Consider the following 14081-nt stretch of genomic DNA (forward strand, 5'->3'; position numbering starts at 1 on the left):
GTGCTATTTCCCCTGTCATACACTTCCTAAAGTCTCAACAACTCAGTCAAGCATAACCTCTGGGAAAATATGGTGTTGAAATCACTGGATGATAATCTGGGGGCGGAAATCCACTTGGACCCCTACCTCACACCTTAAAACAAGAACCAGTTCTAGCTGGATCAAAGGTAGGGGGACTAAAGAATGAAGGAAAAATCTCTAGGCAAAAACAAAGGTTTGATTTGGTCTAGCCTTTTCTAAATATAACAAAAAACACAAAAGCCATAAGAGAAAACATGGATACACCTGACTCCACAAAAACCAAACATTTCTACACGGAAAAAAATAATAGCCAGGCGCGGTGGCTCACACTTGTAATCCCAGCACTTTAGGAGGCCGAGGCGGGTGGATCACAAGATCAGGAGTTCGAGATCAGCCTGGCCAACACAGTGAAACCCCATCTCTACTAAAAATACAAAAATTAGCTGGGTGTGGTGGCGAGTGCTTGTAATCCCAGCTACTCAGGAGGCTGAAGCAAGAGAATCGCTTGAACCCGGGAAGCAGAGGTTGCAGTGAGCCGAGATCATGCCATTGCACTCCAGCATAGGCGACAGAGCTAGATTCCATCTCAAAATAAATAAATAAATAAAAGTTTAAAGACAAACAACAAGTTACGGAAAAAAATGCAATTTTATAATATATAAAGGGTCCTTATAAATTGATAAGGAGAGGACCAAGAATCCCATTGAGAAATGGGGCAAACAAGATGAACATACAGTTCACACAAAAGGAAATCCAAAAGTCTCAACCACTGAACCCACGCTTACCCTCATTTCTTTAAGAGAGATGCAAATTATATAGGCAAAGCCATGAAAGATTGATGCATTTGCTGGTGACCAGGGGGAAAATCAGAAACTTAGAGTTGCTCATTGGAATGTAATCTGTGCAGCCTTCATGAAAGCAATTTGGCAATATCTATCAAAATTAAAAATGCATAGACTCTTTGACCTAGCACTGCCCACTTCTAGGAATTTATTTTACAAACTGACACGCATGTGAAATTATGCCCAAGGTGTTCACTGCATGATGTTTCTAAGAGTAATCAATTGGAAACAGCCTACTCCAGGAAGGCTGGCTGAGTGGATAGGGAGCTTCCTCACCATATATACTCTGCAATTACTGGAACCAATAAGGGGGAGGCAGAGCCACATGTAGGGCCATAAGGACAAGGTATAGTATATGTATTGGATGGTGACCTCATGTTTTTTAAAAGGAAGAAGGGTAAGTGTTCCCAAACACTGCCGATGTTCCCAAGGCCTCTTGGCCCCATCTCCCAGGAAGCTGAGCTGCACAGGTGGCATTCGTCTGGCTCTGCCCTCTGGCGTCCAGTTGGATCTGGACAATGGAGTCTCCAGGAGTTTAGCAGGCAGGATGGGGAGGTTGTGTTTATTCCCTTGGCCCTTTGCAGTCCACCCTTCACTTGATTTTTCTGACCCAGAGATCTGGTCACATCTCTCCCTGTTCAAAACACTCTGTGGCTCCCCATTGTCCTCTGGATGGAGGTCAGGAGGTCAGATCCCCACCACTGCTTTTTTTTTTTTTTTTTTTTTTTTGAGGCAGAGTCTCGCTCTGTCACCCAGGCTGGAGTGCAGTGGCGTGATCTTGGCTTACTGCAACCTCTGCCTCCCAGGTTCAAGCTATACTTATGCCTCAGCCTCTCGAGTAGCTGCGACCACAGGCATGTGCCACCACGCCCTGCTAATTTTTTTGTATTTTTAGTAGAGATAGGGTTTCACCATGTTGGCGAGTCTGGTCTCGAACTCCTGACCTTAAGTGATCCGCCCACCTCGGCCTCCCAAAGTGCTGGGATTACAGGCGTGAACTGCTGCGCCTGGTCCCCACCACTGCTTTTGAGGGTCTGCTTCTGTTGGCCACCCATCCTGTAGACTCCCTAACCTTTCCCAGGTTCCTGGTCTCAGCCCAGTTCCCGCCATCTGCAACCCTCCTCCTGCCCCCTTTGAGGGGACAGTCTCAAAGGACCTCCTTGTCCTCCCCTGGCTGCTGTGCTCCTGCCCTCAGTGTCAGCCCCTAGTGTGGTGCCTATCCTGAGACTGGGCTCTACCAGGGTGCTGAAAGCAGGAAGCCCGTCCCCCACCCTACCCAGGTGCTCCTGGAATGCAGAGGTTGGCTAAATGCACAGAGGTTCCCCAGGGCTCTTGGCCCTGAAGCCCTCCGGGTTTGTGCTGTGTTGCACAGCCCAGCTCTGGCCCTTCCAGACTTTGGGAAGAAGGTGCCCTGCTTGACTCACCTCTGGGAGGCTGGACCAAAAGAATCAGGGAGGACCCAGGACACTGGCTCCTGGCTCACCAGAACGCAAGGCTCAGGGCGCTGGCAGGAACAGCTGTTGGTCGAGGCAGGGTAGGGAGGGGACTGTATGTAATCAGTAAGAAACCATGTTTTTAAAAAATAACTCTGCTGTCAGTAGTGGTGAAACAATATAATAAATATGAGAAATAAATCTCGTTACCATGTAATGAGCTGCCTTATTAATGTGTTAAACTTGTAAGAAATGCTTAAGTGTTTAATTGGCAACTAATGAGGGTGCCAATTAGGGATCATTATACATTTCTTTAAAACTCCTAATTGGCAGGGGGGCATTTCAATCAATGCCATAGGGCTGACTCCACGGGGACCCCATCCTGGCAGTTCATCTGGTGGTTGTACCTGTAGGGCTACACATCTGGTGGCTAGCCCCATTGGAGACCACAACAAGGCCAGGGCCACCTGGGTTGGACCCGGCCCCAAACCCCACTGGGCACCAGGACTCAGTTTCTCCTCTGCCACTAAATCCTGCTGTCGATCAAAGCCCGCCTGAAATGGTGCCTGTCAGGAGGCTGCACAGTCCGTCTCACCAGATGGAAGGACTTGACCTGTTCCAAGGCATCAGGAGGCTGTGAACTCACTTAAGACCAGGACGGTGGTTCTCCACCAGTGCCCAGCTCCCCCAGGAGCCTGGAAGAAAGGTCACCAGGAGGCTGAGCGAAGGCTGAGCTGGGGCTGGGGCCACAGTGTGGGTAGTGAGTTCCTGCAGCTAGAGACAGGCTGAGAAACAATGCTAAGGTGCATCCTGGGGCACCCTTGGGGCCTCCCCAGAGGCAGGACCTGGGTCTCTATCTCAGCTAAATCCTGGGCTCCTTTGCATGCAGCCCCTGGCCTAAGGCTGCTTCAGGGCCAGGCAATGGGACTCAGAGTGGACCACCTCTCCTGCCTCCAGGGCTCAACCCCATTTCCCAGGGAAAGTCAAGCCAAGTAGATCTCTATTCCAGGCCTGGCTGGCGGAAAGGGAGCATCCTAAGCAGCAGAAGCATGATCAATTACCAAATTAATTGCCAAATTAATCACCTGGGTAATTGCCAGAGAGCTGGAAAGATGGCAGGGAGGCAAGGCCCAGCAAGGCGCAGGGTGGGAAGTAACCCTGGCACAGGCATGGGCGGAGAGCGCAGAGGCAGGAGACTGGCTGCTGTCTGAGCAGATGGCCTGGGCACGATGGGAGGCAGCAGGTTGAGGACCTTGGAGGCCAGACTGGGGCGTTCCCCAGTTCAGAAGAAGCCTTGCAGGCCCGAGTAGGAGGATAGAAGGGCATTGTCAAATAGGGTGTGTCTGGGAGCTCGGTAGGGGTGGGTGGGAGGCCCAGGAAAATCTGGCCAGGTGGTACTTATGTCATGCGTATGAGTCTTGTGGGGAGGAGAGCGACTAGCCTTGGGGGCTGGGGGCTGGGAGAAGACCCTGGTTTGTGGCCTGGGGACTGGGAAGGCAGTGAGCATTGCTGAGCCAGACAGAGAACTGGTTGGGGAAAGGAGCCAGCCTCTCCCCTGCAGCCTGTGGACCCCCAGCCCTTCTAGGCCCTGAGCCCTTCGGTGGCTCTTGTATTAGGAGTGACTGGGGAAGCGGCCAAGTAGCCTCAGCCACCCACCAGTTTTCAGGAATTTTCAGGACCCAGAGGGCTCACCCCATCCTCCCTGGTGGAAAAATACTCCATGACCTTGTGGCCCAAGGCTGCTGCTTAGAGCCAGGTCAGAGGGTTCTCTGGCCCCACAGCTCAGGCCCTGTCCCATCCTTCTCACCTGCCCCAGCTGCCCCTACTCACCTCTCCCAGGCTGGATCCGAGTCTGGGCTGTGTCTTCAGGAGGCTCCAGGTCAAGCCAGGTGTAGAGCAGGGGATTGCCCCATGACCCTGCCCCCACCTGGCAGTGGGGGACTTGGTGAGGGCACATGCACTGCTAGGTAGAGGCAACTTTAGCACTTGGGGCCACTCTAAGGTTTAGACCTTCCAGACCGTGGAGCCAGGAAGTATAATCTAGAACTGGGTGGCCCTGCAGACCCTGTGGACCTCAGGGCTGCCCGAGGGCTGAGCCTGTGTGTGGCTCAGAGGCCCCACCCCTGCAAAAGCTCTGTTTCCTGTGGGCCACCTTTCGGACCTTTAGCATGTCATTTACTAAGCAAATATTTACCTAGTGTTCCTACGTGTCAGGCGCTGTTCTAGACCCTCTACAAATACGGACTATTTTATTTTATTTTATTTTTATTTTTAGAGACAGGGTCTTTAAAGTGGAGAATGTGACCCAGGCTGGCCTTGACCTCCCGTGCTCAAGCAATCCTCCCACCTCAGCCTCCTTAATAGCTGGGACTACAGGCACATGCCACCATGCCTGGCTAATTAAAAAAAGGTTTGTTTGTTTGTTTGTTTGTAGAGATGGGGGTCTTGCCGTGTTGCCCAGGCTGGTCTCAAACCTAGGGCTTGAACTCTTTTTATACTTTTTTTTCCATATCTTGGTACTCACTGGCATTGAACTCTTAATTCTATCAAGTAGGAGGACCTGCGTCATTTTACAGATGAAGAAACTGAGGCAAGAGGTTCAGGGACTTGCCTGGAGTTGCATGGTGGCTGAGCTGGGATTCAGATAAGCTCATTCATGTAGCAAGGGGCACTCAGAAGAATGCAGTTGCCCCAGGGCCCTTGGACAGGGGTGTCTGGGACACCTGGCACCAGGACCCATGGTATTATAGAAGGCAGAGCTGACTCGCCATGAGGCATGCCTCCTCTGGAAGCCCAAAGACGTGTGGGGCCAGTTGCAGCTCCTCCCTGGAGTCCAGCTGCCTGCTGCACTGGATCACCGGGATCCCTGCTGCACTGGATCACCAGGAGTCCTGGTGCAGGAGCGGCTTTTTTCCTGCTGTCTGCCTTGCTGGAGATGATATATGGGGAAGAGGTGGTACAGCTCCTACCCTCCCTCCCAGTCACAGCCAGGTTGCTGGAGGTGGCAAATGTCCCCATCTCACTTGTTCATGTTGGGGGATGCAGGAGCCAAAAGGAGGGGGCCCTTGGTGACACACTCAGGAACCCACCATGAGGGATGCAGAGGTAACCGAGGCCTGTTCAAGCCTGCTGTAGGAGTTCAACAGAGCTGGGTGCAAATCCTGTGTGACCTAGGACAAGTCACTCAGCCTTACTGAGACTCTGAGTCAGGTGGGGTGGCTGACGGAGCTCATGAGAGCTCTGTGGGGAGGAGCTGGGGGAGAGAGGTTGGCGTCTGGGAGCAGCTTTCTGCACAATGCCTTGGGTGGGCAGGGAAGGGAGCCAGGATTTGAAGTAAGAATGAGACAGGCATTTACAGTGGAGGTCTCAGGGAAGGCAAATGTGTGCAGTGAGAAAAGCCTGGGAGGGAATGATCAGATGACTCTGAGAGCCTGGGCCCTGACCACTGAGGGGCATGCCCCAACCTCACCCTCCCTAACCTCCGGCTAGCTAACCCTGCCAGTGGCCCAGTCCTGACAGTGGCCCAGTCCTGACAGCACTTATGGGACAGTAGCAGGTTGGCTCTCCCCCTGCTATGGAAGCTGTGTGGTGAGGCCTAGGGGCCTGACCCCTGTGTCATCCTCAGTGCTTACGACAGGCCCCTTCTGTCCCCCAACTGCCCACAGGGCTGCTGCATCAAGTGGTAAGGCCTTGGGGTTCAGTCTTTATCCCATGCTGGTGGAGGCTGTCCAAATCCCAGGGCAGGGCCCACAGTTTAGATGCACTGAGCCCAGATAGGTGGGCCCTGATGAGAAGAACCACCCTCCATAATACAAGTACAAATAGCTGCACACTTTCACTGATGGCTCTCCGTGTGCTTTTAATATATTAACTCATCTAATTCCCATGAGGCAAGAACCACTTATTCAATTCTCCATTGGATAAATAGCCCTGAGCACCCACTATGTGGCAGGCTCAGGATACAGTGGTGACCAGACAGTGTCCCTGACCCAACTCCAGTCAGCAAACAGCTCCAATGCAGCAGCCTCCCAGACCCCAGGCCCCTAAAAAAAGCCTCAAGGCCAAATTTCAGGCAAGCCCCTGCCTACTGCCACCTAATAATCTGGGTCTGCACCGCCACCTGGTGTTCACACTCAGAATGGCTCCAAACAGTGTGCCCTTGCCTCCTCCACCAAGGAAACTTGCACCCACCCCACCCACCCAGGTTTGGGATGGTCACCATTTGGGCGATGGGAACGGGCCTCTTGGGTCCCTTTGGAGGGTGTGGAGGCGGGTGCGGTCTCTCTGGGGGAGTCATTCAGCAGCACCTGTTGTCCCAGTGGCTCTTACAGAGCAGCGTCCAACAGATCCACTCCCCACCCAACACCATCGTCTGCGACAAGGGCCTCAGCAGAGCAGGCAGGATGAGTATCGCACATCGTGCTGGCCCAGCACCATGCGGGCGCTCCATGCCCGCAGGACTCACCTGGTGAGGTCACCATCTTAGTGTCCTGGCTGTGGGGAAGTTCACGTCCTTCACCCCTTGCCCCCTGCCCAGCCTGAAACATCCACTGCCACCTTTTTTCAAACCCAGCACGAGGCCCAGCAGATGAAAGCCTTGCCTCGCCCCCAGGCAGAGGTGTCAGCTCCTCTGGAGTCCCCTGTCCTCAGCTGCCTCTCTGGTCACTTCCTCCTGAAGGGGCTGTCGTTGCTGTCAATGCTGCCATCCTGGCTCTCCTGCTGGTGGGTCTCTTCCAAGTCCAGAACCGACTGGGTGCCCCTCAGCACCAAAGCCCAGCAGAGGGCCTGCTGTAGAAGAGCTAGGAATGTGTGAAGAGAATAAATGAGTCGTGTCAGGAGAAGCCAGCTCTGTCTTCAGAGAATATTCTTTCCTTCTTCGGGGGTGTGAACTCAGGTTCACCCACCTGGGACCAAATTCAGGACCTGCCTTGTGCTCAGCAACCCTACTGCCCTGTGCCTCAGTTTCCCCGTCTGTAATGTGGGAGTACAAGGGGTGCCCACTCTGTGGGTTGCTGGGGAGTTAAATGGGCTCGGATTCTGTCTGTGAGTGCCCCAGGAGGTCCACATGCACACAGACTCTGGGCCTGACTCATCTGCAGGGATTTATAGCAGGAATCTTCCTGCCTCCTTCACCTGGAGTTTCAGAGTGTCATTTTTATTGACCCATTATCGAGCCGCTGAGAAATCCCTTAGATCTGTCATAATCTGGTGTTCTCAGGCTCCTCTGGGTAAAGAGCTTCCTGATGAGCTTCAGCTGGGGCAGGATTTGGCCCACACTCTCATTGCTTGGACCTCTGGGGCCTCCAGCCTGCTAGCAGGGTGCGGGAGGAGGGTAAGGGTTTAATATCAGCCTGCTGGGCCTCAGCTGGGGAGGGGCCTGAGATTCCGGTGAGTGAGGTATCCAGGGCATGAGATTTAAGGAAGCACACACATTAACGTTGGTGAAAGTGCAGTGTCAGTATCCGAAAGTGAGTGGCTCCTTAAATTTTGAAGCCTAGGCCCTTCATTCACTTGGCCTAGTCCTGTCCCTGCCAGTTGATCCCCACATCAGGGCCTGCAGTCTGGCGGCTGCTCTCCATGCCACATGTGGGAGAGGCCGAGTGCAGAGAAGAGATCTGAGGATGGGACCACAGAACCCCTGGGCCACCAGACAGGTGACCTGCCTGAGGGTGGCAGTGCCTGGAACTGCAAGCAGGTGGCAGAACAGGTTGGCATGGAAGGCTGGCGGGCAGATTGGGGAGTGAATTGGATAGTGCCTGCTGGGTGCCCTGTCAGGCCCCTGCACCCCCAGTCTCTGAGGCTTATCTGAAGCTCCTTTCTAGAATGGTGTGGGAGAAGGGCCAGGTCCCTGGCTCTGAGTCTGATGCCCTCAGTCTCTGGGTGCTGGGTCTCCTCCCCTGCAATAGGGGTGATCGTATACCCTCCCAGGGGCTACTGAGAATAAAGTGAGATGGTGCCAGATGGCACCAATCAAGGGTAACTTATTAGGACCAGATTCTGGCCCTCGAGGTAGCCCAAGGTCCACTACCAAGGCCTTTCTGGCAGCTCTCCAGAGTTGTTGGCTGGAGACCCTGGAAGTGCATGTATGGAATTGTTATACATGCCTGGCAGCACTCCTGGCTGGGGATACAGGGGTCTGTGTGCAAAGCCACCTTACAGGGCTCTCAGTCCAGCACACAAGAGATGTCCTGGGCGAGGTAGATAGAATTGGACTGAACTCTCAAACCAGCCCCCATCCCACTAGCATCCAGAAAGGTGCCATGGGAAACCATAGCCAGGAAGAAACCTCAAGGTGGGCAGTACACCAAGAGGGAGCTCTAGGGTCCCAGGATCAGCCAAAAGGTGGTCAGGATGAGGCTTCCTGGGGTGAGGGGCTCTGCTGCTCTTTGAGGAGCCCAGGTTTGGGGAGTCCCATTTGCCAAGTGCCTCGCCCTCCCCACCTGGACCAAGGTTAGCAGTCCTATCTGTTTGACAGGGATCTCCATGAGCAAGACCACTTAGTCAGAAAATGGCCTGGAGGATTGTGAAATTGGCGACATTCCTGGGTGCCAGCTATGTGCAGGGAGCCGGCCCTGTGCTCAGGTTCTCCCCGAGCTCTGCCCTTGTGACCTGCCATCCCTGCCTCGCGGCTGCACCGCCCTGGGCCAGTCTCACTGCTTCTCTGAGCCCCCCTGTGCTTTCTCTGTAGGAGGGGGCTAATGTTTGTCACAGGGATTAAATGAGATGATGGGAGGGGGTACACAGCAGGCAGTAGGTACTGTGTGGTGGGGTAGGAGTAGAGATCCACATGGACAGCCCCTCTCAGGGTACCAGGCTCAAGACAGGCATGGGCTCAAGTCCAAGTGGGGACTAGGGACTCAGACAGGGCTTAGACCAGCCCAGGCACTTGCCTTCTTTTAGAGTAAAGAGAGAACATTGGCCAGGACAAAATTCAAAGAGAAGGTGAAGATGAAGGGGCCAAGGCTGAGGAGCCTGAGGGATCAGGGAGAGCCACAGGTGAGGGACGTCCCAGGGAAAGTCCCCATGAGGGTAGCCTGAAGCCAGGGGCTTTGTGCGTTCTCCGTGCCTTCCCTGACGATGGCTGTGGCACAGGGGACAGCCCCCCACTTGCCTTGGCTTCCAGCAATGGTGTACCCTAGGTAGAAGGGTGCACCAGGCCCCTGCCCTGCCAGCCCCTCCAGCTGGACTGCAGGCTTTACCCAAGCTCCAGCCACTGGCTGAACTGTGTCTTCTTCTGTCACTAGGACAGATGGGCAGAGGTGGTGCCCAGGAGCATCAGGCAGGCCTCCTTCTCATACCCACGACCCCCTGTCCTCTCCAAAATCAAAGATGTGAGGTCCGCAAGGAGACTTCATCCAAATCCCCCTCCAAGGACCCCTCCTGAGAGACAATCCTTGCCCTCCACTTTAGACCTGGGAGACTTCAGGGTCTGGGAAGCAGTTATATTTGGTGTGGCTGGAGAAGCTCTGAATCGTTGTCTTTTTCCCAGGTTGTCTCTCCAAGATTCCCAGTGAAGGGGAAGCACCTAGTGACTCTGAGCCTTGTTGGAGCTTGGCCAGGCTGAAGGTGGGCCCAGAAGACAGCCCCTAACCCCTTCCCCTCTCCACCTAGGCCTTCCCTTTTTAAACCCTATCCAAGCAATTCCTGCCTCCCACCTCCCCGTGCCTGGGCAGAAAAAGGGGCAGGATTGCTTTGCCCACTTTACAAATGAGTCAACGGAGGGCCAGGGGAGGGAACAGATCCTCCCTCCTGGTTTGGTCAGTTCATGCCAAATTCAGGACTGGGGCCTGAACCTTGAGACTGCCGAGGAACAACCCCCTCACCCCCATTTCTTGCTCCCTTTATGGCCCAGGACCTGCTCTTTCTCAAGCTTCCACCCCAGATCCCCTCCCCATTGCTCTGCCCGCTCACCCAGGCTGGAACCATGGGGCCATCTTCTTCTGCAGCCCCCAAACTCCTCAGGCAGGGCAAGCCTGAAGTTGGTACCAAGAACTGTGGTAAGGGGCCAAGTAGCTGCCAACCTCACTTTCTCCCTTGGTGTTGTGGGAAGAGCAGATAGCATGGGGCTCCAAAGCCCCACACAGTGGGGCAATCATGGACACTTCATTCAGCCCCTCTGACCACCCAGTTCCTCATGGGTAAACGGGGCTGGGCAGCTCTTGCAGGTCTGGCCCACTGGGGCCGTCCAGCAGCCCAGGCCTGGTGGCTTCTAACTGGTGACCTGCCCTCTTAACACCCCTTGGTGGGACTGGCTTTTATGTTATTGGGTTCCCCAGGCTGGGAATGAGGGGCTGCTCTGCTGGGCCATGAGCTGAACCCAGAGAAGGGAAGCTGGTGTTGCTGCCACAGGAGGATCAGCCAGGACTGTGGCACCTCCTGGATGCTGCTGTGCCTGCTGGGAGAGAAAGCAGCACTCCACTAGGTTTCTTGGGAAACGCCACGGGTAGAGAATGTTTCTCACTGGGTTCTGTTGTTCTGTTCCACTGCTAGACAGCCTGTGCCACATCTGTCACAGCCACGGCCACACCCACAGAATGGGCAGCAGAGGCTGCCACATCCTGGCCTGCAACCCAGGTCCTGGTGAGTCAGGCAGAAAGTGAAGGTGGCTGGTGCCTGCTCCTCTGCCTCCTCCAGGCAGGCCTCCCTGAATGCAACTCTTGGAGATTGGGAGCAACTCAGTCAGCAGACTTTCTCTGACCCAGCAGACTTGGCTCTCAAGGGCAGCAAGCCCTCATTCACCTCCAAGCACATGGTTGAGCATACAGAAACTGCTTGATTCCTCCTGTGGACTCGGCATGAGGGAGACACCAGGGAGGCCCCTGTGTGATTTTTCACTTTGCTTTCAAGTTAAATGGTGTGATGGGCTACCTGAGATTTTGCTCAAAATGTGAACATCTGGCTCAGGCTGTGATCGACTGATCAGAGCTGACCTGGACTACTGAAGGCCTTGGTATCCCCTGGGTGAGGCCAGGGAGGGGGCCCCCTGGCCTCAGAGTAAAGACTGTCTAGACCTCCCTCCCCTGTCTGCAGATTTGAGTTCAGGGTAACATCTCCAGACAGAAACCTTGGCCCCAGGCTCCCAGAGGATCACCTTCCCAGCAGAACCCTGAGAGAGAGGGGGATCCTTCAAAGCTGAGGGCAGACCTGAGAAGCAGGTCCTCCACCTCCGCCCAGCAGAAGGTCTCTTTGACACAGACTGCTTTCCCCAGGCCAGGGGCTGGGAAAAGGAAACCCCCTTCCCAGATGGGTCTCAGCTCCACCCTCCTCTCTGCTTCCCCGACAGACCCTCTCCTGGGCTGAAGGCTGTAGCCCTAGCGTTTTCTCTGGGATGGGGGAGGGGACACCCACTTCTTGTTCCTCCCTGTATGCCTGCTGCCCTTCCCTTAGCTCCCTTGGGTTGGGGGAGAGGGGCAGGGAGTTGTTCCTGGGGAGCACTGACACCTGCCCTGATCTTCCACTTGCAGGACCAAAGCACCTAGGGTGAGGGGGGCAGGGACTGCTGCCAAGGAGCTCTGATGGCTGAGGGGAGGTGAGAGAAGGTGCCACGGGCAGACCCAGGCCCAGGTGGGATGGCATCCTAGTCCCACCCCACCTAAGGGGTTTCCATGCTCTCCCCCTCCCTTCCTCCTTTCCCTGAAGCTGATATCTATACACTTCTTGTTCTTTTCTCAGCAACTCTGGCCTTTTAGAGTGTCCCCTGGTTGACTAAGGCCCCCTGTCCTGAGCCCTCAGAGGACAAGGTGTGTGGGGATGTCAAAACAGCATCTCCTAGGGTTCCCCCAGATATCATTGACCACGGCTTTCCACACTGAGGCCTGCTGAGGGGTGCAGCTGGGCAGGATGGGGTGGGGGTGTCTGCCCTCAGCCTATAAAATCCCTAGGCACACCCTGCCCCCACCCCACCTTCTTTTTCCTACAGATGTAGATATAGAGATATATAGACCTAAACAATGTGTGTTATGTGTGTACACACACATACACACACATCTTTTTTCCTATTTGATATCTGTCTCCTCCATCTAGAATGGAAATGCAGAGTCTAGGTTGGTTCACCCTCAGGACCGTGATGCCAGGCTCATGATAGACTCTTAGCAATGTTTCTGGAAGGAATCCACAGCAAGGTCAAGCTGCTCTACTGGAGTTTCTGGGCCCTCCCCCGCAAGAACTTTCCTTTACATTCTGTAGGCGTCCCCAGTGTCTGCCTGCAGCCAGGCAATGGGATTATTTCATTCACTTTGGCTCGAAGGTGACATTTCTCTTTATTAAACAAGAAGATGGCCTCTGAAGGCGCCGAGCCGCATCTACCCAGATACCACCTACCGCAAACTGCCCAGCTTCTGAGCCCAAGCCCTGGTTGCTACTCCCAAGGAAGGGTTTTACTTATGGAAGAGTGTGTGTGTGTGTGTGTGTGTGTGTGTGTGTGTGTGTGTGTGTGTGTGTGTGTGTGTGTTGTCGGGCAGGGGGCATTTCTCAAAGGGCTCCATTTAATAGTCAATTCCAGGAGCAGTGAGGCAGGCAGGTGACTCCATCTCATTCCACTGCCTGGCTGAGGGTGGTGACCACACCAGCCTCAAGGCCTCAAGGAGGACACACCAACCAGAACCTTTCACCCCAATATTTATTGACCCCACACTCTGGAAGACCTGGGAACTTGCTGGGAACTTGGTTTTCCTGCAGGACTGGGAATAAGAGCTAGAGGGCAGAAGGTGGGTGGAAGGGGGAGAAGGTGCCTGTGAGGGCACAAGAGGTGTGAACATGTGCCCTGGCACCCACAGAGACAGCTGCCCTGTGCACGTCGTCTAGCCAAGCCCACCCTGCAGGAGAGGTGCAAGGGGCAGGCAGCAGGAGTGGATGGGCACTGGGGTTCTCCTGGAGCCCCCATCCAGGTCCTGGTTCCTGGGAGCCAGCCTTACTCCACAGGACCCTTTTCTTCAGGATCCCCCAGACGCTGGATCTTCTGCAGCTCCCACATCCCTGGGCCGAAGGCCCACCCAACAGGGTGGGAGGACACAGCCCACCACCGCCTTTCCTCTCACTCCATGCCCCTCCAGATCCTGCCAATCTGCTGAGGGAAGGAGACCTCTTCCAAAGATCAAGGCCATCACTGACAGGCTGAGCTGTGACCCCAGTGTGGTTGGCTCATGGGCACGTGGCCCTCCCCTCACCTAAGGCCCTGTCCCCCAGCCCCTTCCTCTAGCTCAGCCCTCCATCGTGGAACTGGGGGAGTGGGGGCTCGCCTGCCCCTTATTTCCATGACGCTGGCCTGAAGGCTCAGCTCTCTGGGGAGAGCCTGGATGTCACTTAGAGTCCTGGTTTGTGGGACTTTCAGGGCTAAAACTGGAATAGTCCTGGGAAAACCAGGATGGCTGGTCACCCTAGTGTCATTCTCCCCCAAACCCTTCTGAACCCTGCAGGTGGGTTCCACACAAATGACCCTAATGGCTTCCCACCCCCCACCCTTCCCCTGCACCCTTGTGCTCCAGAAAAAGCCACACTATTTTGCTTCCTTTCGTGTTTCAGACCCAGCTCCTATGGGTCCCAAGGTGCCATACCCCCGCCGGGGCCCTTGGGGCTCAAGCCCCCTTCCTCCCCCGGTCTCACAAGGTCATGTCCAGTTGACCTTTCCACCCTAGGGGGTGACAGGCCTTGGGACCCCAATCCACAGTTGGGAAATGAAGCCCCAGGGCAACCTCGAAGTCAGGGCCAGAGGCATTTCCTCAGACGGCTCAAGAGAAACCTGGGCTGCCACCTCATAGCTGTGATCCAAGCAACTATCCCCAGGCCC

This window comes from Gorilla gorilla, chromosome 2 (genome assembly GCF_029281585.2).
Source record: "Gorilla gorilla gorilla isolate KB3781 chromosome 2, NHGRI_mGorGor1-v2.1_pri, whole genome shotgun sequence".
NCBI classification, from domain to species: domain Eukaryota; kingdom Metazoa; phylum Chordata; class Mammalia; order Primates; family Hominidae; genus Gorilla; species Gorilla gorilla.